The sequence below is a fragment of the Hyla sarda genome, chromosome 4 (genome assembly GCF_029499605.1).
Source record: "Hyla sarda isolate aHylSar1 chromosome 4, aHylSar1.hap1, whole genome shotgun sequence".
NCBI classification, from domain to species: Eukaryota; Metazoa; Chordata; class Amphibia; order Anura; family Hylidae; genus Hyla; species Hyla sarda.
The window spans coordinates 337,823,750-337,851,395 of NC_079192.1; positions in this window are offsets into that span (position 1 = coordinate 337,823,750).

Consider the following 27,646-nt stretch of genomic DNA (forward strand, 5'->3'; position numbering starts at 1 on the left):
TAGAGACCACCGTATAGTGGTCTCCAAACTGTGCCACTTCAGATGTTGCTAAACTACAACTCCCAGCATGCCCAGACAGTCAGTGCATGCTAGAGTCTGTTTCCTAATTCAGTGATTCCAACCCGAGTGCCTCCAGCTGTTGCAAAACTGTAACTCCCTGAATGCACTGACAGACTGTACATGCTGGGAGTTGTAGTTTTGCAACAGCTGGAGGCACATTGGTTGGAATCACTCAGCTAGAGTCTGTTTTCTAACTCAATAATTCACCACCAGTGTGCTTACAGCTGTTGTAAAACAACAACTCCCAGCATGTACGGTCTGTCAGTGCATTCTGGGAGTTGTCATTTTGCCACAGCTGAAGGTTTGGGGTGCCCCCCCCCCCATGTGAATGTACAGGGTACATTCACACGGGCGGGTTTACAGTGCGTTTCCTTCTACAAGTTTGAGCTGCGGCAAATTTTCCACCGCAGCTCAAACTCCCAGCGGAAAACTTACTGTGAAACCCCGCCTGTGTGAATGTACCCTAAAAACACTACACTACACTAACAAATAATAAAAGTAAAACACTACATATACACCCCCTTACACACACCCCCCCCCCCCCCCCCCCCACAATAAAAATGAAAAACGTCCCATACGGCAGTGTTTCCTAAAGGGAGCCTTCAGCTGTTGCAAAATCACAACTCCCAGTATTGCCGGACAGCCATAGACTGTCCTGGCAGGCTGGGAGTCTTGCAACAGCTGGAGGAACCCTGTTTGGGAAACACTGCTGTAGGGTTTTACTGTAGGTAACTGGGTCTGCCCCTATTGCAAATTCCTTATTTAGGCCTCAAATGCACATGGCGCTCTCTCACTTCAGAGCCCTGTCACATTTCAAGGCAACAGTTTAGGGCCACATATGGGATATTTCCGTACTCGGGAGAAATTGCACTACAAATTTTGGGGAGATTTTTCTCCTTTTACCCCTAATGAAAAGGTAAAGTTGGGGGCTACACCAGCATGTTGGTGTAAAAAAAAAAAACATTTTTTACACTAACATGCTGGTGTTGCCCCATACTTTTCATTTTCACAAGAGGTAAAAGGAGAATATGACCCCCAAAATTTGTAACACAATTTCTTCTGAGTACGGAAATACCCCATATCTGTAGGTAAAATGCTCTGCGAACAAACTACATGGCTCAGAAGTGAGAGAGCACCGTGTACATTTGAGGCCTAAATTGGTGATTTGCACAGGGGTGGCTGATCGTTACAGCGCGACATGAATGCAAAAAAAAAACACCCACAAGTGACCCCTATTTTGGAAACTACACCCCTCACGGAACGTAACAAGGGGTTTAGTGAGCCTTAACACCCTTCAGGTCTTTGACAAATTTTCGTTAACATTGGACATGAAAATTCAAAGTTTGTTTTTTTTCCCTGAAATGCTGGTGTTATCCAAAATTTTTAATTTTCACAAGGGGTAATAGGAAAAAAGCCCCCCAAAATTTGTAACCCCATTTCTTCTGAGTATATAAATACCCCATAGATGGAAGTAAAGTGCTCTGCGGGCTAACTACAATGCTCAGAAGAGAAGGAGCGCCATTGGGCTTTTTGAGAGAGAATTAGGCTGGAATTGAAGGCTATGTGTGTTTACAAAGCCCCCATGGTGCCAGAACAGTGGACCCCCACCACATGTGACCCCATTTTGGAAACAACAGCCCTCACGGAATGTAACAAGGGGTACAGTGAGCATTTACGCCCCACAGGTGTCTGATAGATTTTTTTGAACAGTCGTCCGTAAAAATGAAAAATTAAATTTTTCATTTGCACAGCCCACTGTTCCAAAGATCTGTCAAATGCCAGTGGAGTATAAATGCTCACTGCACCCCTTATTAAATTCTGTGAGGGTTATAGTTTCCAAAATAGTATGCCATGTGTTTTTTTTTTACTGTTCTGGCATCATGGATAAATGTAAATGTTACGCCGAGCGCTCCGGGTCCCCGCTCCTCCCCGAAGCGCTCACAGCATTCCCTTATTCACAGCGCCCCGGTCAGACCTGCCGACTGGGTGCGCTGCGATAATGTTCCCAGCCGGGATACGATTCGCGATGCGGGACGAACTCGCTCGCGATGCTCATCTCGATTCCCTTACCAGACCCGTTCCCCGCCTGTGCTGTCCCGGCGCGCGCGGCCCCGCTCCTTAGGGCGCACGCGCCAGGTCTTTGCGTTTTAAAGGGCCGCAAAGACCTGCTTATACAGAATTATAAAACTACATCCCTTTCCCTTATCCCCTTACACACTTCACTTCAATTCCCTGGTTGGACTTGATGGATGTATGTCTTTTTTCAACCATACTAACTATGTAACTATGTAACTATGGGGGCTTCCTAAATGCGACATACCCCCAAAAACCATTTCAGCAAAATTCGCTCTCCAAAAGCCCAATGTTGCTCTTTCCCTTCTGAGCCCTATAGTGCACCCAGAGAGCACTTTACATACATATATGAGGTATTTCCTTACTCGAGAGAAATGGGGTTACAAATTTTGTGGGGAATTTTCTACTATTACTCCTTGTGAAGATGAAAAGTTTTGGGTAACGCCAGCATTTCACTGTTAAAAATCAAATTTTTCATTTTCACGTCCCACTTTAACTAAAGTTCATCAATCACCTGTGGGGTGTTAAGGCTCACTGTACCTCTTGTTATGTGCTTTGAGGGGTGTAGTTTCCAAAATAGTATGCCATGTGGGTATTTTGTGCTGTTCTGGCACCATAGGGGCTTCCTAAATGCTACATGCCCCCCAAAAACCATTTCAGCAAAATTTGCTTTCCTAAAGCCAAATGTGACTCCTTCTCTTCTGAGCATTGCAGTTCGCCCGCAGAGCATTTTACGCCCTAACATGAGGTATTTCCATACTCAGAAGAGATGGGGTCACAAATTTTGGGGGGGCGTTTTCTCCCATTACCCTTTGTAAAAATTGTAAATTTGGGAAAAGAAAACTGCACTTTAGTGAAAAAATTTTTTTTTTCATTTACACATCCGACTTTAACGAAAAGTCGTCAAACACCTGTGGGGTGTTAAGGCTCACTGAACCCCTTGCTACGTGCCTTGAGGGGTATAGTTTTCAAAATAGTATGCCATGTGTTTTTTTTTTTGCTGTTCTGGCACCATAGGGGCTTATTAACCCCTTAAGGACCAAGGGCGTACAGGTACGCCCTTGGTCCTGCTCTCCTGATATAACGCGGGGTTACACAGTAACCCCGCGTCATATCGCGGCGGGCCCGGCGTCATAGTGAAGCCGGGACCTGCCTCTAATAGCGCGCAGTGCCGATCGCGGCACCGCGCGCTATTAACCCTTTAGCCGCGCGCTCAGAGCTGAGCCGCGCGGCTAAAAGTGAAACCGAAAGTGGCCGGCTAGCTCAGTCGGGCTGTTCGGGATAGCCGCGGCTAATCGCGGCATCCCGAACAGCTGACAGGACAGCGGGAGGGCCCCTACCTGCCTCCTCGCTGTCCGATCGCCGAATGACTGCTCAGTGCCTGAGATCCAGGCATGAGCAGTCATGCGGCAGAATCGTTGATCACTGGTTTCTTATGAGAAACCAGTGATCAGCATAGAAGATCAGTGTGTGCAGCGTTATAGGTCCCTATGGGACCTATAACACTGCAAAAAAAAAGTGAAAAAAAAAGTGAATAAATATCATTTAACTCCTCCCCTATTAAAAGTTTGAATCACCCCCCTTTTCCAATAAAAAAAAAACACAGTGTAAATAAAAATAAAAATAAACATATGTGGTATCACCGCGTGCGGAAATGTCCGAATTATAAAAATATATCATTAATTAAACCGCTCGGTCAATGGCGTGCGCGCAAAAAAATTCCAAAGTCCAAAATAGTGCTTTTTTGGTCACTTTTTATATCATTTAAAAATGAATAAAAAGCGATCAATAAGTCCTATCAATGCAAAAATTGTACCGTTAAAAACTTCAGATCACGGCGCAAAAAATGAGCCCTCATACCGCCCCATACACGGAAAAATAAAAAAGTTATAGGGGTCAGAAGATGACAATTTTAAACGTATTAATTTTCCTGCATGTAGTTATGATTTTTTCCAGAAGTCTTAAAAAATCAAATCTATATAAGTAGGGTATCATTTTAATCGTATGGACCTACAGAATAAAGATAAGGTGTCATTTTTACCGAAAAATGTACTACGTAGAAACGGAAGCCCCCAAAAGTTACAAAACTGCGTTTTTTTTTCAATTTTGTCGCACAATGATTTTTTTTTCCGTTTCACCGTAGATTTTTGGGCAAAATGACTGACGTCATTACAAATTAGAATTGGTGGCGCAAAAAATAAGCCATCATATGGATTTTTAGGTGCAAAATTGAAAGAGTTATGATTTTTTAAAGGCAAGGAGCAAAAAACGAAAATGCAAAAACGGAAAAAACCCCGGTCCTTAAGGGGTTAAATCCAAAATCCCATTGTTGCTTCTTCCCTTCTATGCCCTCTACTGCGCCCTCCAAATACTTTACATACACATATGAGGTATTTCCTTACTCGAGAGAAATTGGTTTACAAATTTTGGGGGCCTTTTCTCCTATTACCCCTTGTAAAAATTCAAAAACTGGGTCTACAAGAACATGTGAGTGTAAAAAATGAAGATTTTGAATTTTCTCACTTTGCTGCTATTCCTGTGAAACACCTAAAGAGTTAACAATCTTTCTGAATGTCATTTTGAATACTTTGAGGGGTGCATTTTTTTTATAATGGGGTAATTGATGGGGTATTTCTAATATGAAGGCTCTTCAAATCCACTTCAAAACTGAACTGGTCCCTGAAAAATTCAGATTTAGAAAACTTTGTGAAAAATTGGAAAATTGCTGCTGAACTTTGAAGCCCTACTTTATGCAAACATAAATTAGACATATTGTATTTGTGAATCAATATATCATTTATTTGGAATGTCTGTTTTCCTTACAAGCAGAGAGCTTCAAAGTTAGAAAAATGCGAAAAAACTATCTCGGAATCAGAATGAAAAGTGAAAGCATCCCAGAGTTATTAATGCTTAAAGTGACAGTGGTCAGAATTGCAAAAAATGCTCCCGTCCCTAGGATTATAATGGGCTCCGTCCCCAAGGACTTAAGGGGTTTAGAAGTGTGTGTGGTTTTTTTTTTGGTTTTTTTTAAGGACATACCAAGTTGTGATTTCAGTTGATATCACGCAGTGGTCAGGAATTTATGATGTGCGCTTTTTCAGTTTGTCACATCTTTTGGCGTAATTGTGCTAGCTGAGATGCAAATCTACACCAGCCCTGACTGGGCTTACAAAACTGGCTGTGGACAGCATTATTACATTTCACAAATCACATTTTGTTGCATGGGTTAAAAAGTAGCTCAAAAAGTTGCAGAGGTGCACGATACAAAATGGAGTACTGAAGAAAGAAAAGTGATCAGTACCATAGTTATCACATGCCTTGTACAATGTAATAAATTTGGTGCAGGTACACAGTTTCCACCACGCAAATTATTAGGGTAAACAAAAATGTGCACCTACACCACTCTTGTTGAATCTCCCCCTCTCCCATCCCCCAAGTGTGCAACAATAGTTCTTCTAGTTCTTCATCTAGAAATCACAAAACAAGGCTAAACCCTGTTGGTCAGAATAACAACTTCAAAACAAGAAAATACTGTGGAAATGATTGGTCTTCAATAGTACCTTGACAAATGACAATGAACCTAATACACATGCAAAATGTGTTATTTGTGTAACCATTAATTATTCAGATAAAACCAGTGTGATTGGAATTCAATGCCTGGTAAGGGATTCTCCTGATCCTATTTAATTGTTGACATCAAAACCACCAGCATTCTAATTATTCCTGTGAAAGATTTATACCCAACATGTAATTTTTAACAGCACCCTTAGGAGCAACAGCAGCATCATGGAGGATATTATGAGCATTGTAAGCTATGAATTTAGCACAGGAGTGATATATACCATTCATATATATACATTCATATATATATACATATATACCAGAGTGTCTCTCTGCTTGTGTCTCTCTCCAAACTTTTTTCACTTCCCTCTCCATGGACAGCTGTAACCTGATACTTTAGTAAGCTGGTCCATCTTCAACAACTAGAGCAGGCGGAGTAAAAAAAAATAGCTTTGTAGGGAGAAGGAAGCATTAAAAGGTTACTCTAGAGAAGTATATTTATCTAAAAAAAAAAGTTTCAAAGCAATCATACTTCCTTGATATGTTTCCTGTAAGCCATCCTGCCTGATATGCATGGCTCCTGTGGCCTCTGTTGTCTTCTATGTCTGCTTGATATTCTTTGCCATCCTTCTCTCCCCTTGCCTACATCTCCCAAAAATCATTACAGCTTTGCTCTGCCAGCCTCGACCCTCCTGCTCTGAGCAGCAGAAAGAGGTTCTGTAAGGCTGCATGCAACAACAGTTCTCAGCACTAAAGAGAGCATGACTCATCGGTGCAGGAGAGAAACCACATTGTCTGTGTCTCTCAGGAGGGTGGGGGCTGCTTTCAGAAAGGGATTTTTAACAGAGACAGAGTGGATGGCTGGATGAGGCCATTCCCTCACTTCATGCATGTAATTGACAACTAAAGAGGGGAAACTGCTCTAGATGGCTAATGAATGATATTTAGACAGTTGAATAGGTTGATAAAAGGGAAAGGATGGGCTATGGGTTCCCCAATGTACCCCTTTAAGTAGAGTAAACACATTCCCCCCGCCAAAAAAAATAAATAAAATGTAAGATATTGCAAAGTTTTTTTTACATTTTCTGCTTCTATTGATTTATTTTAAAGGGGTACTCCGGTGGAAAACATTTTTTTAAATCAACTGGTTAAACAGATTTGTAAATGACTTCTATTAAAAAATCTTTACCCTTTCAGTACTTTTTTGCAGCTGTATGCTACAGAGGAAATTATTTTCTTTTTGAATTTCTTTTTTGTCTTGTCCACATTTCTCTCTGCTGACACCTCTGTCCGTGTCAGGAATTGTCCATAGCAGCATAGATTTGCAATGGGGATTTTCTCCTGCGCTGGACAGTTCCTGATACGGGTATCAGGCGTCAGGTGCTACTAGTCTCAAACTGTGGCTCTCTAGTTGTTGTGTAGCTACAATTCCAAGTATGCCCTTAGAGAAAAAAAATTGGATCCTATCATGCTTAGAGTTACAGTTTTATTTCTAACAACAGCTGGTTTGAGGCAGCCTCTACTCTGTGAAGCCACAATGTCAAATACTCAGAGCTCTAATAAAGATACATCTGCATGCAAACAAAATATGAGCCACATAAAAAAAAGTAAGCCTGTTTGTATACAATGTTATTTTGGCTGATTTTCTTCTATTAACACAGTCAACTTCAGCTTTTCTTAAAACAATAAGAAAACAACATACTGGCCTCTTAGCCTCTTAAGCTTTCTTAAACATTAAAAACTGTCTTTGGGTTTTATTTTCCGGTGTATAAAGATGGTAATTAATTTCTGAGAGCATAAGGCAGCCACATATTTATTCACGGTACGCTAATAATTGCATAGTTGGGAAAAATGCCGACTTAAAAAAAACGGCAATCATATGTTTTATATTTATGTATTATTTATCCCTTACTACAACAAGAACCAACTTTAATTACTAGCTAATTGCATTATCAGCTATTAAGCCGTGTTAAATTGTGCCTTTTTAAAGGGATGCAGAACATTTTACATTGTAAGTGAAAATGTACATTTAACAACAGATGGGAAAAAATATGATGTGGTGCTGGTTTGCCAGCAGGATACCTACAATGTCCAGCTGCCACGAGAAGAAGAAAAAAACAAAAGAATAAAAAACAACCAAAAGTAAATTGAAGAAAGTATGATTGAATGCAATAATTACCCTTTCCCACTTGGCCATCTTGCATTGTTATTTTGGGAACACTGGGAGTAACAGGTAGGGTCAATATAACATTGGTCTCATACCTTTATCTGAGAACTACTGTGAAACATAGCAACAAAGTCACTTTTCCAAACAAAAAGCACCTGAAATCTGAAAAGTATAGTATCAATAGCCCACTGTGAGCAATAAAAAAAAAAGAAAAAAAAAGTTTCAATAAATGTGACTAAGCCCTTTCCCCAATAAAAAAAATTAAATCACCTATTTTACAAAAATAAATAAATAAATAAAAAATAATAAACAGATTTGGTATTATTGTGTATGGAAATGTCAGAACTATTAAAATACATTTTGAAGTAATGATCCTGTACAGTAAACAGTGTAAACGTAAAAAGAAAATACAAGCCCTCATATGGCTCTTTGGATAGAAAAATACAAGAGTTATGGCTCCTAAAAAGAAAAAAACAAACATAAAAATGAAACTTGGACATGTCTTCAAGGCCAAATTGGGCTGTGTCCTGAGTTAAGAGTGCATGTTTTAGCACATAATACATTTATTGGACACAATTGTTTAGTGTTTTAATAAAAGTTATAAATATTATTATATATTATATCACCTAGAAATGACTATAGGATACTTTATATGTAACTGGTAACAGAAAAAGTAACATGAACATATCCTTAGGGTAGGCCATCAATATCAGAATGGTGAGGTCCGATCCTTATTGAAGGAGTCATGGCACTTGGGCAATTGTTGCAGTCTTTTCATTACCTGGTACACCTACATACATTTCATGTCGGCTTTGCCTGAGGTGGAACACCACTGCATCTGCTGGCAACCGCTGTACAAAAGTACTGGCTCCAGTAGAGCAGCATTGGTGGGAGCAAGATGGTAAGTTGTTTTTTTTATTTTTTTTACGAAATTGACCTTTAAAAACCTTTAAATGAACACTGTCAGATTAAAATACTTTTTATATATTGTACTTCATGGAAAAACATTAACCTTTCCAATATACTTCATATAAAATGTTATTTCCTTTTCATAAAAATCATGGCTTATAAAATCATGATTTTGCCCAAGCTGAAGCACAGGAATGGACAAAGTCCAGTAAGTGAGAGTGGGATAGCAATCCTCTGTGCTCTTTGGTCTGATAGCACTCCTCTGTGCTCTCTCCTGTCTGATAGAACTCCTCTGTGCTCTCTCCTGTCTGATAGGACTCCTCTGTGCTCTCTCCTGTCTGATAGGACTCCTCTGTGCTCTCTTCTGTCTGATAGCACTCCTCTGTGCTCTCTCCTGTCTGATAGGACTCCTCTGTGCTCTCTCCTGTCTGATAGGACTCCTCTGTGCTCTCTCCTGTCTGACAGTACTCCTCTGTGCTCTCTCCTGTCTGAAAAGACTTCTCTGTACTCTCTCCTGTCTGATAAGACTCCTCCGTACTCTCTCCTGTCTGATAGGACTCCTCTGTGCTCTCTCCTGTCTGATAGCCTTCCTTTATGCTCGCTTCTGTCTGATAGGACTCCTCTGTGCTCTCTTCTGTCCGATAGTACTCCTCTGTGTTCTCTTCTGTCTCATAGTACTCCTCTGTGTTCTCTCCTATCTGATAGGACTCCTTTGTGCTCTCTCCTGTCTGATACTATTCCTCTGTGGTCTCTCCTGTCTGATAGTACTCCTTTGTGCTCTCTCCTGCCCGATAGTACTCCTCTGTGTTCTCTTCTGTCTGATAGTACTTCTCTGTGTTCTCTCCTATCTGATAGGACTTCTCTGTCCTCTCCCTGTCTGATAGTACTCCTCTGTGCTCTCTTCTGTCTGATAGAATTCCTCTGTGCTCTCTCCTGTCTGATAGGACTCATCTGTGCTCTCTCCTGTCTGATAATGCTTCTCTGTGATCTCTCCTGTCTGATAGGACTCCTCTGTGCTCTCTCCTGTCTGATAGGACTCCTCTGTGCTCTCTCCTGTCTGATAGCACTCCTCTGTATTCTCTCCTGTCTGATAGGACTCATATGTGCTCTCTCCTGTCTGATAGGACTCCTCTGTGTTCTCCCCTGTCTGATAGTACTCCTCTGTGCTCTCTTCTGTCTTATAGTATTCCTATGTGCTCTCTCCTGTCTGATAGTCCTCCTCTATGCTCTCTCCTGTCTGATAGTACTACTCTGTGCTCTCTCCTGTCTGATAGGACTCCTCTGTGCTCTCTTCTGTCTGATAGCACTTCTCTGTGCTCTCTCCTGTCTGAAAGTACTCCTCTGTTTTCTCTCCTGTCTGATAGGACTCCTCTGTGCTCTCTCCTGTCCTATCAGACAGACGAGGGCTAACCCACCCTCACTTACTTGACTTTGTCCATGCCTGTGCTTCAGCTTGGACAAACCTATGATTTTATAAGCCATGATTTCTATAAAAAGGAAATACAATTTTCTTTTGAAGTATATTAGAAAGGTTAATGTTTTGCCAAAATGTACAACATATAAATGGTTTTTGTATGTGACAGTGCCCAATAAAAGTTCAAGCGATTTTTTTTGGTGTTTTTATTTTTTCCTCTATGCGTCATTCAATTTTTAACCTACAGGGCCTTATGAGGGCATATTTTATGTGGGACCAATTATACATTGTAATCACTCATTTTACAATAATATCTACGACAAAGCCAAAATAAATTGTTTGTGGGGCAAAATAAAAAATAAAAAAACTACATCTTATCTTGATCACAGGATCTATAGGTTTAATGCTGGTAATTCTGTTGCAACATGGGTGAGTAAGGTGTGGGGATCCTAAATCATCTGGCACTGTATCAGATACAATTATAGGGCATTTGGTTGCTATTTCCAATTAACACCCTATCCTGTTCTCATATCACTATTGTATACATCTTGCTGCCTATTTATTTACTTAGTTTGTCTTCACCTTCCAAGCTATGTGACATATTATTAGGCGATTATGCTATGTAAAATATATAATTGTGGACGCGTGCTGTCATTTCATGATCTTTTTTATTACGAATACTTTGTTAGTTTTTTAGTTTTTTTTTTGCGACTTGATTGTGTATTGTGACTCTCCTTTGGGTATACAATGTTAGGAGTCTTTCCATTTGATTAATATATCAGATATAATAGTGTCCAGAAATAATACATATGATGCATAGTGGTATGATAGGGCATACAGCCTCATACAAAGTGGACTTTTTGGTGTTAATTGGTATGATCACAGATGTACGGCATTAGCGGTGAGTCCTGCCTGCTGATAGCAGTCTTGCTCACCGGTAGCAGGTACAGGAATACATCTTGTGTCCTCTATGAAGAAACCATTGTTTCCTACATACACAGTTACACAAATTAAAGGGGTATTCCAGGGAAAACCTTGTTTTATATATATCAACTGGCTCCGGAAAGTTAAACAGATTTGTAAATTACTTCTATTAAAAAATCTTAATCCTTTCAATAGTTATTAGCTTCTGAAGTTTTCTGTCTAACTGCTCAATGATGATGTAACGTCCCAGGAGCTGTGCATGATGGGAGAATATCCCCATAGAAACTTCCCAGCTCCCGGGACATGAGTCATCAGAGAGCAGTTAGACAGAAAACAACAACTCAACTTCAGAAGCCAATAACTTCTGAAGGCCAATTGGAAGGATTAAGATTTTTTAATAGAAGTAATTTACAAATCTGTTTAACTTTCCAGAGCTAGTTGATATATTTATATAAAAAAAAAAGTTTTGGCCTGGAATACCCCTTTAACCCCTTGGGGACGGAGCCCATTATGACCCTAAGGACAGGAGCATTTTTTGCAAATCTGACCACTGTCACTTTAAGCATTAATAACTCTGGGATGCTTTTACTTATAAATTTGATTCCGAGATTGTTTTTTCGTGACATATTCTACCTTATGTTAGTGGTAAATTTTTGGCGATACTTGCATCCTTTCTTGGTGAAAAATTCAAAAATTCAAAATTTTTGCATTTTTCTAACTTTGAAGCTCTCTGCGTATAAGGAATATGGATATTCCAAATAAATTATATATTGATTCACATAAACAATATGTCTACTTTATGTTTGCATCATAAAATTGACATGTTTTTACTTTTGGAAGACATCAGAGGGCTTCAAAGTTCAGCAACAATTTTTTGCAAAATTTTCAAAATCGGAATTTTTCAGGGACCAGTTCAGGTTTGAAGTGGATTTGAAGGGTCTTCTGGTTAGAAATACCCCATAAATGACCCCATTATAAAAACTGCACCCCTCAAAGTATTCAAAATGACATTCAGTAAGTGTGTTAACCCTTTAGGTGTTTCACAGGAATAGCAGCAAAGTGAAGGAGAAAATTCAAAATCTTCATTTTTTACACTCGCATGTTCTTGTAGACCCAGTTTTTGAATTATTACGAGGGGTAAAAGGAAAAAAATCCTCTCAAAATTTGTAACCGAATTTCTCTCGAGTAAGAAAATACCTCATATGTGTATGTCAAGTGTTCGGCAGGTGCACTAGAGGGCTCAGAAGCGAAGGAGCAACAATGGGATTTAGGACAGTGAGTTTTTCTGAAATGGTTTTTGGGGGGCATGTCCCATTTAGGAAGCCCCTATGGTGCCAGGACAGCAAAAAACCCCACATTGCACACTATTATGGAAACGACACCCCTCAAGGAACATTTCAAGGGGTACGGTGAGCCTTAACACCCCGCAGGTGTTTGACAACTTTTTGTTAAAGTCGGATGTGTAAATGAAAAAAATATATTTTTCCACTAAAATGCTGGTTTTTCCCCAAATTTTACTTTTTTACAAAGGGTAATAGGAGAAAATGCCCCCCAAAATTTGTAACCCCATTTCTTCTGAGTATGGAAATACCCCATGTTTGGACGTCAAGTGCACTGCGGGTGAACTACAATGCTCAGATGAGAAGGAGCGCCATTGAGCTTTTAGAGAGATAATTTGTTTGGAATGGAAGTCGGGGGCCATGTGTGTTTACAAAGCCCCTCGTGGTGCCAGAACAGTGGACCCCCCCACATGTGACCCCATTTTGGAAACTACACCCCTCACGGAATGTAATAAGGTGTACAGTGAGCATTTACACCCTACTGGCGTTTGACAGATCTTTGGAACAGTGGGCTGTGCAAACAAAAAAATTACATTTTTCGTACAACTGTTCCAAAAATCTGTCAGACACTTGTGGGGCGTAAATGCTCACTATACCCCTTATTTCATTCCGTGAGGGGTGTAGTTTCCAAAATGGGATCACATGTGGGTATTAATTTTTTTGGGTTTATGTCAGAACCGCTGTAAAATTAGCCAACCCTGTGCAAATCACCAATTTAGACCTCAAATGTGCATAGTGCGCTCTCACTCCTAAAACCTTGTTGTGCGCCCGCAGAGCATTTTACGCCTACATATGGGGTATTTCCGTACTCAGGAGAAATTGTGTTACAAATTTTGGGGGTCTTTTTTTCCTTTTACCTCTTGTGAAAATAAAAAGTAAAGTGCAACACCAGCATGTTAGTGTGAAAATTATTTTTTTTTTACACTAACAGGCTGGTGTAGACCCCAACTTTTCCTTTTCATAAGGGGTAAAAGGAGAACAAGCCCCCCAAAATTTGTAGTGCAATTTCTCCCGAGTACGGAGATACCCCATATGTGTCCCTAAACTGTTTCCTTGAAATACGACAGGGCTCTGAAGTGAGAGAGCGCCATGCGCATTTGAGGACTAAATTAGGGATTGCATAGGGGTGGACATAGGGGTATTCTACGCCAGTGATTCCCAAACAGGGTGCCTCCAGCTGTTGCTAAACTCCCAGCATGCCTGGACAGTCAGTGGCTGTCCGGAAATGCTGGGAGTTGTTGTTTTGCAACAGCTGGAGGCTCCGTTTTGGAAACACTGCTGTACAATACGTTTTTCATTTTTATTGGGGGGGGGGGGGACAGTGTAAGGGGGTGTTTATGTAGTGTTTTACTCTTTATTAAGTGTTAGTGTAGTGTAGTGTAGTGTAGTGTTTTTAGGGTACATTCACACTGGCGGGTTACGGTGAGTTTCCCACTAGGAATTTGCGCTTGCGGCGAAAAATTTGCCGCAGCTCATGCTTGAAGCAGGAAACTTGCTGTAAACCCGCCCGTGTGAATGTACCCTGTACGTTCTCATGGGGGGGGTACCTCCAGCTGTTTCAAAACTACAACTCCCAGCATGCACGGTCTTTCAGTACATGCTGGGAGTTGTAGTTTTGCAACAGCTGGAGGCACACTGGTTGGAAAACCTTCCGTTAGGTTCTGTTACCTAACTCAGTATTTTCCAACCAGTGAGCCTCCAGCTGTTGCAAAACTACAACTCCCAGCATGCACGGTCTGTCAGTACATGCTGGGAGTTGTAGTTTTGAAACAGCTGGAGGCACACTGGTTGGAAAATACTGAGTTAGGTTCTGTTACCTAACTCAGTTTTTTCCAACCAGTGTGCCTCCAGCTGTTGCAAAACTACAATTCCCAGCATGACTGATCACAGAAGGGCATGCTGGGAGATGTAGTTATGCAACAGCTGGAGGTACGCAACTACAACACCCAGCATGCCGAGACAGCTGTTTTCTGTGTGGGCATGCTGGAATTTGTAGTTTTGCAACATCTGGAGTGCTACAATTTAAACTGTGGACCTCCAGATGTTGCAAAACTACAACTCCCAGCATGCCCAGACAGCAAACAGCTGTGTGAGCATGCTAGGAGTTGTAGTTTTGCAAGATCTAGAGGGCAGTATAGAGATCACTGTGCAGTGGTCTCTAAACTGCAGACCTCCAGCTGTTGCAAAACTACAAATTCCAGCATGCCCACACAGCAAACAGCTGTCTGGGCATGCTGGGAGTTGTAGTTTTGCAACATCTGGAGGGCTACAGTCTAGAGACCACTATAGTGGTCTCAGACTGTAGCCCTCTAGATGTTGCTAGGCAACTACTCACCGGCTTCCGTCGCATCTGGGAGCCGTCCTCTTCTGCCGCACACCGCCGCAGATCTCCGTCGCCGCCCGCCGATCGCCGTCGCTCAGCAGCCTCCGGAGGGGTAAGTGGACTCCGGCGCCGCTCCTCTTCATTTTCCCCGTTCTGCCCCGCCTATTGTGGGTGGGCAGGACGGGGAAAACGAAAGTAAACCCCTCCGCCCCTGATCTGCTATTGGTGGTCGCGTCTAGACCACCAATAGCAGGGATAGGAGGGGTGGCACCCGTGCCACCTCACTCCTATCGCTTTAGGGGATCGTGGGTGTCTTAGAAAACCGTGATTCCCCTTCTATTCCGGGTCACCGGGTCACCATAGACCCATAATGACCCGGAATTCGCGCAAATCGCAAGTGTAAATTCACTTGCGATTTGCGCAGATCGCCGACATGGGGGGGTCTAATGACCCCCCTGGGCATTTGCACGGGGTGCGTGCTGATAGATATCAGCAGTGACCCCGGCCCGGCGCACGGCGGGGACCGAAATTCCCACGGGCGTATGGATACGTCCTTCGTCCTTAAGTACCAGGACGCAAGGGCGTATGCATACGCCCTTCGTACCCAACAGGTTAAACATATGGAGTCTCTTTTTTAAGCCAACTGTTGAAGACCACTGATCTACTATAAATACCTGTCCACCAATACAACATAATCAAGTACAAATAGTGTTGCTGTTGTTAAAAAAAATCCCCTTGTTATCACTCTAAAGGGTAAATGTAACAATCATGCAGGTGTTTAAAATTTATTTTTTTTTCAAAGCACACATATACTTTAAACCAAACATCTGCTTTCAATCATTGGCGAATCTCAATACCAATATACTCTTAAAATAGGAAAGTGGCGAGTGACCTTCTAAAGCCCGATAAGATTTATTTGCAAGGAATGATTAGAAATATTGTATATATACACACATCTCTATCTATATGCAGTATAATGGAAATATTAGATATGTAAGTGTGGAAAATATTTTACTATATTATATACAGTAGGTGGTATACAGAAAAAACAAGTTATCTTGGAGTAGCACTAAAGAAAAGTGTTCACATGAAATAACGAAAATCTGAAATGTTATAAATGGCTGCACGGCTAAAAGGCAAGATAATGGCAAAACATATATACCGCATTCAATGGTATTTTAAGAGTTTATTACTGAGATTTTAGGATTCAAGTAGCAAAATTAAATATGAATCCACTTGCTGAAATTCAAATTAGACGAAATATTGAATAGAAATACTTTGCCTTTGTCTCTCACTCACAAGAGGCTGGACCCTTCATCTGCGCTCCGGTGCACGAGTGTTGTCATCAGACACCAAAACATGTTAAGGACGTCACTGGAGAATACCAGTGGAGGTAAGTATACCGTGGGAAGGGGGCGTGGCTGGGACGACTACTTTCTACCTAATGTGGGGGACATCTGCTGCCTTCTTAATATGGGGGACTATCTACCACGTTGCTGCCTAACTAATATGGGAACTAACTACAAAGCTAGTGGGGGGGGGGCTACCTACTACCTATATAGCTTATAGTGGGATTTTCATACAGAGGACAGCTATCTGGGGGATTTACCTACAGGAGCAACTCTTTCTGGGGGGGAGGTGGCTATCTACGTATGGCATCTATGTGATGGGGGAAACTACCTGAGTGACCCTGTCTACCTAATGGAGCAACCTAACTACCTATTGTGGAGGACCTACCAACTTTTCCCCAACACACCAAGGGGAATTAAAGGTACTGGAAAAGTGCAGAGCCTAAAATGTTTGTCTGACAGGTTCTGCAGAGTTGAGTCTTAGCTGAAAGAAATCATCTTGATGGACTGGACCAGATGAAGAAGAAAAAGGAAAGTGAACCATGTCACCTGATGTCATTGTACGTAATCCCTTATATGGTCTTTAGTGGTAATGATGGTGGTTGTTGTCAGTCACCTGATATAACTGTATGTAATCCCTTATATGGTCTGTAGTGTTAATGATGGTGGTTGTTGTCAGTCACCTGATATAACTGTATGTAATCCCTTATATGGTCTGTAGTGGTCAAAAATAATAAGAACAACTAATAAGTGCTCAAAATATGAGGTGTGCCTAATACTTAACTTTTATTTGGTTATAATAAAAACCACCAAATTGTAGTGCTTGTGTATACCAACACCTTAATAAAATTAGGAACCGCACATGAAAAGGCTCTGCTGGGCCCTGCCAGCCTATCATGTGCTAGATAGTGTTTAGAACCGCCGAGGCGTTTCTACCACGAGGTAAGAGGTGGCGTCATCAGGGAGGTAGATTAATATGTTATACACTGATGACCATATAGTAATCATAAGACATAGTAAGAGGGTAGCCTGCATTATATGGACCCGCTGTAAAAGGAAAAACCCTGATATTCCTGTAAAGAAAAATGGGATCCAATTCAGCGTCCTGTAAAGAAATAGTGGTCTGTCCCCTTTGGGTCAAATATCAATGGTTGCCGTTTCCACCTAAAATAAAACACAGGCAAAAGGTTTATAAGGATGCAGAGGGGACTCTGCAGAGCACCAAATACCAAAAAAAAAAAACTTTGACGAACAGCCTCCTGAGGTGGGAGAGTTGTCACCCAGGACCCCTTAAAAGGGGGATCCCAAAGGGCCAATATCTCTGCCTCAGGAGGAACTGTTCATCACCAAGAGTATTTAAAGAGTAGCTCCCACCATCTGTATTTTTTTTCCTGTCCCTACATATTGCTAAACTATCCCTAACCCCCTCCCTGCCTTTAAGAAAATGTTTGCTACCTTATAAATGTCTCATCTTCTGCTCTTCTTCCTAGCTCTGCCAGAAGCCCACTTTCCCAGCAGGCGCGACGTCACTGACGCCTGCTGGGCGACGACTTCCGCCCTCACTTCATCTATGCTGCGCTCCTATTGGGAGCGCGCATAGGTGAGCAGCGAATCGCATGGCAGGCTGCTCCGGGGTCTCCTCCTCTCTGTTTAGCAGTGTAGTGTTATTCAGGGCGGAGGAGTATCGGAGCATCGCTCATCTGCCATGCTCACCGCCGAGACCCAGTGTGAGGTGGAATTTTGTGCCCCCGTGAATTCTCGCATCTGCTCCTCCCCCAGCTCTCCGAAGATTTCCTAAGCTAGAGCTGGGGGAGGGCAGAGCAAGGGGAGAGAGGAGGTACACGCCCCCTCCTTCCTCTCTCCGAGCTCAGGAGGATGCAGATCTCCACGGGGAGAAGTACACGCCCCCCTCCCTCATCTCCCCGAGCTGAGGACGAAGATCTCCACGGAAAGCCAGAGCACTGTTCCTCATCTCCCCTGCCTGAGCTCTGACTGTGTTTACTGTACAAGGGCTGGGGATTCATACACTGCAGGAACTGAGAATAAATCTCTGCCTGGGGATGATTTCTATGTGAGTATGAGGGGGGGGGTCCCTGTTAGGTGTGTGTGTGTGTATGCTGGGAGTTGTAGTCCCTGTTAGGTGTGTGTGTGTGTATGCTAGGAGTTGTAGTCCCTGTTATGTGCGTGTATGCTGGGAGTTGTAGTCCCTGGCAGGTGTGTGTGTATGCTGGGAGTTGTAGTCCCTGTTAGGTGTGTGTGTGTGTGTGTATGTGTATGCTGGGAGTTGTAGTCCCTGGCAGGTGTGTGTCTGCTGGGAGTTGTAGTCCCTGTTAGGTGTGTGTGTATGCTGGGAGTTGTAGTCCCTGTTAGGTGTGTGTATGCTGGGAGTTTTAGTCCCTGTTATGTGTGTGTATGTATCCTGGGAGTTGTAGTCCCTGTTAGGTGTGTGTATGCTGGGAGTTGTAGTCCCTGTTAGGTGTGTGTGTGTGTATGCTGGGAGTTGTAGTCCCTGTTAGGTGTGTGTATTGTGTGTGTGTGTGTATGCTGGGAGTTGTAGTCCCTGTTAGGTGTGTGTGTGTGTGTGTGCTGGCAGTTGTAGTCCCTGTTATGTGTGTGTATGCTGGGAGTTGTAGTCCCTGGCAGGTGTGTGTGTATGCTGGGAGTTATATTCCCTGTTAGGTGTGTGTGTATGCTGGGAGTTATAGTCTCTGTTAGGTGTGTGTGTGTGCTGGGGGTTGTAGTCCCTGTTAGGTGTGTATGTATGCTGGGAGTTGTAGTCCCTGTTAGGTATGCGTGTGCTGGGAGTTGTAGTTCATGTTAGGTGTGTGTATGCTTGGAGTTGTAGTCCCTGTTAGGTGTGTGTATGCTGGGAGTTGTAGTCCCTATTAGGTGTGTGTGTGTGTATGCTGGGAGTTGTAGTCCCTGTTAGGTGTGTATGTTGGGAGTTGCAGTCCCTGTTAGGTGTGTATACTGGGAGTTGCAGTCCCTGTTAGGTGCGTGCGTGTGTATGCTTGGAGTTGTAGTCCCTGTTAGGTGTCTGTATGCTGGGAGTTGTAGTCCTTGTTATGTGTGTGTATGCTGGGAGTTGTAGTCCCTGTTAGGTGTGTGTATTCTGGGAGTTGTAGTCCCTGTTAGGTGTGTGTGTGTGTGTGTGTGTGTGTGTGCTGGGAGTTGTAATCCCTGTTAGGTGTGTGTGTACTGGGAGTTGAAGTCCCTGTTAGGTGTGTGTGTATGCTGGGAGTTGTAGTCCCTGTTAGGTGTGTCTGTATGATGGCAGTTGTAGTCTCTGTTATGTGTGTATGCTGGGAGCTGTAGTCCCTGTTAGGTGTGTGTGTGCTGGGAGTTGTAATCCCTGTTAGGTGTGTGTGTGCTGGGAGTTGTAATCCCTGTTAGGTGTGTGTGTACTGGTAGTTGAAGTCCCTGTTAGGTGTGTGTGCATGCTGGGAGTTGTAGTCCCTGTTAGGGGTGTGTGTGTATGCTGGCAGTTGTAGTCCCTGTAATGTGTGTGTATGCTTGGAGTTGTAGTCCCTGTTAGGTGTGTGTACGCTGGGATTTGTAGTCCATGTTAGGTGCGTGTATGCTGGGAGTTGTAGTCCCTGTTAGGTGTGTGTATGCTGGGAGTTGTAATCCCTGTTAGGTGTGTGTGTGTGTATGTTGGGAGTTGTAGTCCCTGTTAGGTGTATATGCTGGGAGTTGTGGTCCCTGTTAGGTGTGTGTATGCTGGGAGTTGTAGTCCCTGTTAGGTGTGTGTGTGTGTGTGCTGGGAGTTGTAATCCCTGTTAGGTGTGTGTGTACTGGGAGGTGAAGTCCCTGTTAGGTGTGTGTGTGTGTATGCTAGGAGTTGTGGTCATGGCTCGAAGAGCCAAGAGTGGGACCTATACAAACTGTATAATACTGACCGTACTTACCAACCTGAAACCGGAGACCATCCAGAGGACCATGTGTGTGCATGCTGGGAGTTATAGTCCCTGTTAGGTGTGTGTGTGTATGCTGGCAGTTGTAGTCCCTGTTATGTGTGTGTATGCTGGGAGTTGTAGTCCCTGTTAGGTGTGTATGTTGGGAGTTGTAGTCCCTGTTAGGTGTGTATGCTGGGAGTTGCAGTCCCTGTTAGGTGTGTGTATGCTGGGAGTTGTAGTCCCTGTTAGGTGTGTATATGCTGGGAGTTGTAGTCCCTGTTAGGTGTGTGTATGCTGGGAGTTGTAGTCCCTGTTAGGTGTGTGTGTGTGTGTGTGCTGGGAGTTTTAATCCCTGTTAGGTGTGTGTGTGTGCTGGCAGTTGTAATCCCTGTTAGGTGTGTGTGTACTGGGAGTTGAAGTCCCTGTTAGGTGTGTGTGTGTATGCTGGGAGTTGTAGTCCCTGTAATGTGTGTGTATGCTTGGAGTTGTAGTCCCTGTTAGGTGTGTGTACGCTGGGATTTGTAGTCCATGTTAGGTGCGTGTATGCTGGGAGTTGTAGTCCCTGTTAGGTGTGTGTATGCTGGGAGTTATAGTCCCTGTTAGGTGTGTGTGTGTGTATGTATGTTGGGAGTTGTAGTCCCTGTTAGGTGTGTATGTTGGGAGTTGTAGTCCCTGTTAGGTGTGTATGCTGGGAGTTGCAGTCCCTGTTAGGTGTGTGTGTATGCTTGGAGTTGTAGTCCCTGTTAGGTGTGTGTATGCTGGGAGTTGTAGTCCCTGTTAGGTGTGTGTATGCTGGGAGTTGTAGTCCCTGTTAGGTGTGTGTATGCTGGGAGCTGTAGTCCCTGTTAGGTGTGTTTATGCTGGGAGTTGTAGTCCCTGTTAGGTGTGTATATGCTGGGAGTTGTAGTCCTGTTAGGTGTGTGTGTGTGTGCTGGGAGTTGTAATCCCTGTTAGGTGTGTGTGTACTGGGAGTTGAAGTCCCTGTTAGGTGTGTGTATGCTGGGAGTTGTGGTCATGGCTCGAAGAGCTAAGAGTGGGACCTATACAAACTGTCTAATACTGACTGTACTTACCGACCTGAAACCGGAGACCATCCAGAGGACCTAAGAGGAAAACTAGCGGATGAGGTGTGCCCAAATTACCGCTACCGTGGGTACGCCTGATAGAGGGCAAAGAGCGGAGGTAGGGTACAACTAAGTTTTATTGAATTTACAGAGCCAACACTTTGAATACCCCCGCCATCTCGGTGGACGGGTCAGGGACGTAGCGCTCGAAGCAGCCAGAATTACAGCGCCCCAACTTCTTGATGATATATGCAGGGGCATTATGTTTTGATGCTGCTGAGGCTGCTACGATCCTAAATGAGTGACCTGAAATGCAACTTGGCTCTTGTCCCAGGATTCTGACAAGGGATCGCACGTGTTTGGTGGACTGGGAAGAGGAGAGTGCTGACCCATTAACCGGCAGAAGAGGGCTGTCCGCTGGCCATCCAGGGAACGTGGAAAGGAGTTGTGTGAGGGCCAGAACCGGACACCATTGGTGAAAAGTAGGAAAATAGCGTATGGTGGCTCCCCATCTACAGGTTTTGGTGGAAGACAGAGCAAGTGCAAACCCTGCCCCGTGCGGTGATAATTGGCTCAGGAGAAGACCCTGTGACCCTCGACCGCAGTGTGTGAACTCCCCCGGACTCAAGAACCCGTAGAAGGACAAGTAGATCGCTGCTTTGATAACGGTACTGAGTCTGGGACCAAACGGGTGAGTGTCTAGGAGTGAGGACATGGATCGGAAAAGATCGCCAGTGACTGGTGCATGGGAGGGTGGCTTGGGACGTGACAAGAATGCCCTTGAGTGCCACCTTGATAGGGTTAGTAGATAGTAGAGAAAGTGCGTCGGGATGTGAGAGGGATCTATGGTGTTGTAACCCTGCTAAGTGAAGCTTGATGGTGTTGTAGGAGAGGTGAAGAGAAGAGTGGCAGAAACCAACATAAGCAAGAGAGGAGCGCACCGAAATTGTGGCAGGGAGACCTTGTTTGTGCATGAACGCGGAAAAAGAGGCTAGAGCTGCGTCATATGCCCGTGTGGTGCTGGGTGCAAGGGACTGTCTGATTAAAGAATTTGCCACCGTGATGAAGTCTGCTAGTCCATCTGAAGATACTGTGTTGAGGGAACTGGAACCCCGACGATGTCTGCTTCTGGGTGTACCTGAAAAAACAGCTTCATGTTACCTCGTGACAGAGCGTCTGCTGCTGTGTTTTTGGCACCCTCAATGTGCTCAATACAAAAATGAAAATTATGCTGAAGAGCGATCAAGACAAACTTTCTAACAAAACGCATGATATGCGGGGACCTAGAATGCCCTTTCCTCAAGATATCTACTGTGGCCATGTTGTCGCATCTGAAGCGGACAGTGGAGTTGACCCACGAGCCACCCCATACGGCAGCGGCTGCCACTATTGGGTAGATCTCGAATAAGGCCGAAGTTTCGTGAAAATTCGGGATAAGCAGTATGTCCCGTGGCCAGGGACTGGCCAGCCAGTGTGCACCATGGAGAGTGGCGAAACCGATGGCTGAAGCGTCGGAAACCACGGTTGGGGACCTTTCCGTGGCTGAGGGGACAAAGAACGAGATCCCGTTCCAGTTCCTCAGGAAGTGACCCCACATGACCAGGTCTGACATTGCCTCGCTGTTGATTCGTATGACATGCCTCTGCCCGGAAACTGAAGGAAGTAAGTCCAGGAGTCTGAATATAAATGACCTACCTTGCGGTATGATCCGCATTGCAAAGGCCATCTTGCCTAGGAGGCTTTGGAGCTCCACCCTGGATACTGTATGGCATTTGATAATTTTCTGGATAACCTCACGGATCCTAGCCAGTTTCTCCTGGGGAAGACTGGCTTGCATTTTTTCGGTGTCTAAGATGATACCTAAAAAGGTGAGTTGAGTGGACGGGCCTTCAGTCTTATGGGGTGCGATTGGGACCCCAACTTCTTTGAACAGCCCCAACAGTGACCTGAGATTGGAGGGACTGTGACCAGGGTGTTCCAGCAACAGGAAGTCGTCCAGATAGTGAATGGTGTAGTAACAGTTGGAAACATGTTGTAAGGCCCAGTGTAAGGCCATGGCTAGTTGGTCAAAAAGCCAGGGACTACTTTTGGCTCCAAAGGTGAGTTTAGTGGCAAGGTAATACTTGCCTGCCCATTTCACCCCATGCCACTGCCACAGGTCTTGCTTGATGGGGAGAAGTTTAAAGGCGTCGGTAACATCAGCTTTGGAGAGCCACGTGCCCCTGCCCAGCTGTAGTATGGCCTGTATGGCTTGATCGATGGTGGAATATTTCATGCTGAACTGATCGGAAGGGATCAGTGCATTGATGCTGGGGATGTTAGAAGAGTAAGGCGCGGAGAGGTCATAGATTAACTTCCCAGTGGCTAGCCCCAACGGGCTAACCCTCCAGCAAGAAAAAGGGGGTACATCAAAGGGGCCGATCATGAAGCCTTTCAGAAGTTCGGTTTGTAGTAGTTCTGACACCAGCGAGGGTTCGGCGAGCGCTGACTCTAGGTTAAGGCATTCATGCGTGCTTTGAGGCAAAGCGACCAACCCCGTGTGAAAACCTTCACAAAACCCCCCAACTAGCCATCTGACCCAGCAGGGATCAGGGTGACTGGCTAGAATGCGGGCCAGGGCATCTACCTGCACCACGCCTAGTCACGCCTGGGTACCCTTTTGAGAACAGATGGAGCTGGGGTGGGCCCGGTAGCAGAGAAAGCACACATGGAGAAGCTTGCAGTTGCTGTAGGTGCACGCAGAGAGATTGAAATTATTACATATCTGAGTCTTGCCCAGATACCTGACCGGCCTACCTAGCCTCTCTAGCGCAGGAGAGTTCCTCTGACTGGGGCCTATGGAGGTATTCTGGCTCCTGTTGGTGCTTGTTTCCGCCTGGTCTTTGCTCAGGGGGCACCAATTAGTGGTGTGTGTGGTGACCCCGCACCAGCTGCAGGAGGGGGCTTTTAGACCTGCGAAATGCTCGCAGTAAAGCTCGGTGTCAATGGCTTGGCAGTTGGTCGTGTAGTTGAATTGCTCGAAAGAAGCAGCTGCTTTAGCCGCAAAAGATTTATGGTACTCGTAGAAGGTGGACCCTCCGTGTTTGTACGCCATTTGCGCGATCTTGTGGAGGTACAAATCGAGTTCCTCCCTGCGACTGGGACTAACTGAGCAAATGACGTCTCTGAATAGCCCAAAGGCTATGACAAACCCGTTAATTGCTAGTTTCCTGTTGAGCCTGACATCTTTGCTTTTGAAGGTGACTGCGAGATCGCCACAGGCAACGGTTTTTGTGTCATTGATGTCCGTGGTGGCTATCAGCAGAAGAGCCAAGTTGACATTCTTTCCCTCCAGAATGTCTTTTTTAATTGCTGCCGGGATAAAGTGCGCGGGTGTAATATTCGGGGGAGACTGGTGCATACCTGTAGGCGGAGCCTGAGAGGTATAAGCCACGGGAACAGCGGGGCCTGGGGCTGTGTCCGTGACCCTGGCGCGTTCCATGTCCTCTAGTCTAGCCTGGAGCCCGGACACCGACGTGAGCACCTGGCTCATCATGGTGTGGAGCTGTGAAAGTGAAGCACTGGATGCTTGGTCCGATGCTGCTGCCTGCCTCGCAGGGGGGGCCCGGTCTGTGCCCAGCAGGTTGAACAGCTCCCCTTTCTTAACTGAGGCCGGAAAGGGGGTGCCCCTCCTCCTGAGCTCCTGCATCAGTTTGGGGACTGTCCAGGTACGGTAGGAGGACACGCTGCCCTGGTCCGAAGCTCTTGCTGGGTTCTCGGGGATGGAGAGGGTGTCCTCAATGTCAGATGGTTGCGACATGCCGCGTCGGAACCTGTCCGGGCCAGTAACGGGTGCCGGTAGACAAAGTTAGGTGCTAGTGAGAAACCGAGATGGTACCTGAACAACCCTAGCTGATGTCTTCAACACTGACCTGCTGTATCCTGAGTTGTGGGAATAGAGGGAGCCTGAATAGGCATGACCCGGCTCACGGCTGAGGGGATACACAGAGACAGACAACAAGTAAGCGAAAAAAGGGGGTGGCAGCTGAGTGCCTGACGTGATGAGTGCGTGACGTGGTGGGCTAAGAGTGAGTTTTACCCCTTTTTTTTTTCCGGGGTGTGTCAGTTAACGGATGACCCAGTGTTCGTGTGTGTCGATTTGCGTTGTGCTGAAGCAAGTCAGGAACAACGGGCTACACCAAGGCCCCCACTGACGCGAAGGGGCCTAGGCGGTACGGAGGGAGGTCGGTTGCCGCATCAGCGGCGGGTCCGGCGCGTGAAATGTGTTGGCCAGGATGACCTGAATGCCGTGCGGAAGTAAGAACTGATGGCTATGTGAAAACAAGTGAAATCAGTATATGCGTTTTTAAAATATTTTTTTTTATATACCTTGAGCTGAAAGCTGAAAGGCGAAGCCACTTGTGGGGCTTAGGATCAACAATGGAAGAGCGTGGGACGGGGTCCCCGAGCCCGGCAGCAGAAGCAACCCCACTCCCCCGGGACCGGGAACCGGGCGGGCCAGGTGAGCGATGGGGGGGACACGGGATGGGGAGGAAAACAACAGAATCATGACAACAGAGAACCATAAGCCTAGGGGAGCGCGAGGAGGCAAGCGACCCAGCTGGGGGTGAGCCTGCCCCGGCACTACGAACCCGGGCTGAGCGACACAGAGCCACACTGGCACTTACCTAGAAAACCTCTGCGAGGGCGGGGGATAGAACCGCTACACACTACCAACGACACTCCGGGGGGGGGACGGACGTATGCACTAACTAGAGAACTACCGCCAACGTAACACACGCCCCCAGATGTGGGAGAGGGGTGGTTATATACCCCACACCACTCCCACAAATAAAGCCAATTAGGCTTAACACTTGTAGTCCCTGTTAGGTGTGTGTGTATGCTGGCAGTTGTAGTCCCTGTTATGTGTGTGTGTGTGTATGCTGGGAGTTGTAGTCCCTGTTAGGTGTGTGTGTATGCTGGGAGTTGTAGTCCCTGTTAGGTGTGTGTGTATGCTGGGAGTTGTAGTCCCTGTTAGATGTGTGTGTGTGTGTATGCTGGGAGTTGTAGTCCCTGTTAGGTGTGTGTGTGTGTGTATTCTGGGAGTTGTAGTGCATGTTAGGTGTGTGTATGCTGGGAGTTGTAGTCCCTGTTAGGCGAGTGTGTGCATGCTGGGAGTTGTAGTCCCTGTTAGGTATGTGTATGCTGGGAGTTGTAGTCCCTGTTAGGTGTGTGTGTGTGTGTGCATGCTGGGAGATGTAGTCCTTGTTAGGTGTGTGTGTCTGTATGTGTGTGTGTGTATGCTGGGAGTTATAGTCCCTGTTAAGTGTGTGAGTATGCTGGGAGTTGTAGTTCCTGTTAGGTGTGTGTATGCTGGGAGTTGTAGTCCCTGGTAGGTGTGTGTGTGTATGCTGGGAGATGTAGTCCCTGTTAGATGTAGTCCCTGTCCAACCAGGGAATGCTGGGAGTTGTAGTTTTGCAACACCTGGAGGCACCCTGGTTGGGAAACACTAGTGTTTGCCCTACAGTGGTGTGTTGAACTACAACTCACAGGAGACTACCGAGGCAGCGTGCTGTGTATAACGCTGTATATATATATATATATATATATATATATTAGTGTGCTGTGTATAACGCTTTATATAAATTAGTGTGCTGTGTATAATGCTGTATATATATATATATATATATATATATTAGTGTGCTGTGTATAACGCTGTATATATATATATATATATATATATATTAGTGTGCTGTGTATAACGCTTTATATATATTAGTGTGCTGTGTATAATGCTGTATATATATATATTTTTTTTTTTAGTGTGCTGTGTATAACGCTGTATGTTTATATTAGTGTGCTGTGTATAACGCTTTATATATATATATATATATATATATATATATATATACATATATATATACTAGCTGAGTACCCGGCGTTGCCCGGTTTTTCCTTCCTAATCCTTGTTGGGGAGGAAAATAAACAAAGGAAGAAGCTTTTGACTTCATATCCCATCCTCATATATTGTTGCCATATCCCGACCTCCTATCCCGTCATCATATCCCATCCTCGTATCCCGTCCTCCTATCCCGACCTCCTATCCCGACCTCATATCCCGCCCTCCTTTCCCATCCTCCTATCCCGTCCTCCATTCCCGTCCTCCTTTTCCGTCCTCCTATCCAGTCCATCTATCCCGTCCTCCTATCCCATCCTCCTATCCCGACCTCCTATCTCGTCCTCCTATCACGACCTTCTTTCCCGTCCTCCTATCTCGACCTCCTATCCCGTCCTCCTATCCCGACCTCCTATCTCGACCTCCCATCCCGTCCTCCTATCTCGACCTCCTATCCCGACCTCCTATCCCGACCTCCTATCCCGACCTCCTATCCCGTCCTCCTATCTCGACCTCCTATCCCGATCTCCTATCCCGACCTCCTATCCTGTCCTCCTATCCCGTCCTCCTATCTCGACCTCCTATCTCGACCTCCTATCCCGACCTCCTATCCAGTCCTCCTATCCCGTCCTCCTATCTCGACCTCCTATCCCAATTTCCTATCCCGACCTCCTATCCCGTCCTCCTATC